Below are 3,277 nucleotides of genomic sequence, written 5' to 3'. Positions count from 1 at the left end.
GGGACCGAGTGGGTAGGGCTGTGACGACCGTGCACTCTGCATCACTACTCCTGATGAGTGACCGAGTGGACGGGATGCTGTCGGAGTACACACATACTCCTACCCCAAATCATAAATGGGGGAGCGCAATACTCTCATCTCTCGGTACACTATGACGGGGAGGGATCTCTAACGTGCTACACGCTGCGTCACACTACCCCTGAACGGACCAACGGAGCACCGGAAGAGCAAACTGACGTGCTACCACGCTGCGTCACGCTACCCATGAGCGTCACAACGGAGCACCGAACAGTGATGAAACTGGTAATGTGCTCGACAATAATGGAGCAATCTATCACACAGCATGCAATCATGCGAATGGTGCATAACACTAAGCATGGTATTATACTAAACCGATCTATGGACATATAATGATGTGCGCTATAGTGAACAAATCATATCAAAGTACACTGATCAAATAAGATATCAAACCTAGGTCCTGAACATGGGAAACATGGTTATATCACTACCCCTATGAGCATGTGTAATCAGGTACATAACCACTCGAAATGCAAAACATACAATCAATCAAGCAGGTAACAGGCAATCGGGTAGTGATTAACCGAAACAAATGAGGAACATAATTAATGTAACTTGTTAATTTCATTACTATGCATATCAAAGACAATAAGTCAAAAGTACCCGCCTCCAATAAAAAAAGGTCCAAACTGGTAGTCAAGATACGCGTCTCGCGTCAAAGTCCTGTGTCAAAAATAGAAATATATTTTATTTAACTACAACTCTTCCAAATAGCTAAATAAAATCTCTAATCCTAAATTAGGGCAAAACCCTAATCATATGACCATCATTCTTCCCACAAGAATTAATCTACACATGATCATCTATCTAAAATAATTGAATCAAAATCATGTCCTATAGCATATATCAAATGATCTACATCTTACCTTACTTCTCAGCTGCTCCTGTTACACCACAGGCCAGGAAAGTTACTGCTGGACGAAGTAACTGTTGCTGGAAACAAGGTATACCACAGCAAAACCTCCTTGCTGAAATCTTCCCCACAGTGCGCAACACTTGACTGGAATCCCCCTTACTGCTCCAATTAAGAACAGAAGATACAGATTCATCAAGGCAACATCAAGAAAACCTAATTGAGAAACTTACTGGTAGCACTAACCTTGACACCTTCTCCTTAAAAACCCTTAGCTAAAACAAGATTAACCACAGTAGATTATAAAAAACTAATCTGCCATATAACTGAAACTAAGCAAAGATTAATCCCTCCACAATAGAAACTAAAAATGAGATCATGACCTACCGCTATTCCAATCAGTGAGAGGAAGAACTCGGCATCTGGAAACTAGAGCACAGATCAAACTCGGCTGGCAAGGTGGCGTTGGGCACTAGGATTCAGCACAGAGGAGGGAAGGGGAAATCGGGAAACAAAAGAGGGAGGACCGGCACTGCTCGTCGTCGGCTTTGTGAGTTGCGGCCGGCGGTGGATCTAGGGCACGGCTGGCGCAAGCGTCGTCGGCGCTTAGGAGAAGAGAAGAAGAAGTGGCGGCGGCGCTGCTCCGAGCGAGAAGAAGGTGACCAGGAGTTAGGGCATAATGAGGTCTGTTGGGGGAAGAAAAGAAGAAGGGAAGAAGGGAGGAGGAGAACCGCCAAGTGGTTAGGGTACGGTCGCGACGGGGAAGGAAAAAGGACGCACGGGTTTTCGGTGAGGAAGAGGAATGAAGGAAACGGCGGAGGAAAATAAGAAAAAGAATAAAAGAAAAAGGAAGAAAATCAAATATTTCCTCTTTAAAATAGGGTAGCCAAATCAGGCTTCCCCGGAGGCCCGTTTTTATCCCCATTAACTTGTCCGTACGAGCTCCGAAAAAATTCCCAAAAAATTTCCAAAAATTCCGAAAAATTTCCTTATTAATATTCGCCTATTTTCGGTAGTTTACAATGATGAAGTAGTTGGTTTCTGGTTTAAAATTTATTGGTATAATGATGAAGTAGTTGGTTTCTGGTTTAAAATTTATTGGTATAATGATGAAGTAGTTGGTTTCTGGTTTATGAAATTTATTCGTATCCTTTTCTTGGTAAGCGTAGTTGGTTTCCTGGAGGACCCGCATAGTTAATTTATTTGTATAATGATGGATTAAGAATTTTGGCTCATTGTTGTAATTGTCTTGATATTTTTGATTGATTTTAGATTCATTAGTACAACAAAATGGACAAGGCATGGATGGAAAAGGATAGATTATCACATGAGTTTGAACTTGGACTAGAATCTTTCTTGCAATTTGTGCTGCAACATGCTACTAATCCTACTAGTATACCTTGTCCTTGTACGAAATGTGGCAATCTATGGAACACTAATATTAACAGCATAAGGGCACATGTGTACTGTAATGGTATAGACTTAACATACAAAAAATGGATATGGCATGGGGAAGAATCTGTATTAGGAGATTTAAAGAAAGAGAATGATGCAGTTGGAGAAAGTGAAAACTATTTTGCTGATAAACCTATAGATATGGTACACGCTGCATATGAAAGTTCAGAGAATCCAGATCAATTTATAAAATTACTTGAGGATGCTGAGAAACCCCTGTATGTTGGGTGTACTAAATTTACAAAGTTATCTGCAATTGTGCAATTATATAACTTGAAAGCGAAATACAGCTGGAGTGATAATAGTTTTACTGAACTACTTGTCTTGTTTGGAGAAATGCTTCCCGTTGACAATGAATTGCCTTTATCTTTATATGATGCAAAGAAAAGCTTATGTGCAATGGGGATGACTTATAAGAAAATACATGCTTTCCCTAATGATTGTGTCTTATACTGGAAGGAGTATGAGGATTTTACCGATTGTCCTACTTGTGGGTTGTCAAGGTGGAAGTTGGCCAAGAATTCTAGGATAATTGAAGGAGTCCCTGCAAAAATTTTATGGTACTTTCCTCCTATTCCTAGATTTCAAAGAATGTTTCGGAGAAAGGAAATATCTAAGGAGTTAATTTGGCATGCTAATAAAAGAGTATGTGATGCCTATATGCGACATCCAGCTGATGCACCTTGTTGGAGTCTTGTGGATCATAACTGGCCAAATTTTGCTTCTGAGACAAGAAATCTAAGGTTGGCCATAGCAGCTGATGGGATCAATCCTCATAGTTTGATGAGTTCTACATATAGTTGTTGGTCAGTTATAATGATCACCTATAACCTTCCTCTATGGTTGTGTATGAAGAGAAAATATATGATGCTCACGTTGTTGATTTCTGGT

The 3,277-nt window shown here is 40.3% G+C and overlaps 1 long non-coding RNA gene across 2 annotated transcripts; it reads right to left on the bottom strand.

The window, feature by feature from the left end:
- Nucleotides 1-242: 242 nt before the first annotated feature.
- LOC122010838 lies at nucleotides 243-1,741 on the bottom strand. 2 transcript variants are annotated; one of them, XR_006119912.1, is made up of 4 exons: nucleotides 1,319-1,741; nucleotides 1,178-1,257; nucleotides 945-1,093; nucleotides 243-741 (listed from the first exon to the last, which is right to left on the bottom strand). It is a non-coding gene; the product is annotated as an uncharacterized LOC122010838 (long non-coding RNA). The 2 variants fall into 2 exon arrangements; XR_006119913.1 differs by lacking the exon at nucleotides 1,178-1,257.
- Nucleotides 1,742-3,277: the final 1,536 nt, after the last annotated feature.

The sequence above is a fragment of the Zingiber officinale genome, chromosome 1A (genome assembly GCF_018446385.1).
Source record: "Zingiber officinale cultivar Zhangliang chromosome 1A, Zo_v1.1, whole genome shotgun sequence".
Lineage (NCBI taxonomy): Eukaryota > Viridiplantae > Streptophyta > Magnoliopsida > Zingiberales > Zingiberaceae > Zingiber > Zingiber officinale.
The sequence above is the reverse complement of the archived record's forward strand: the minus strand, read 5'-3'. Positions and strand labels throughout refer to the sequence as shown.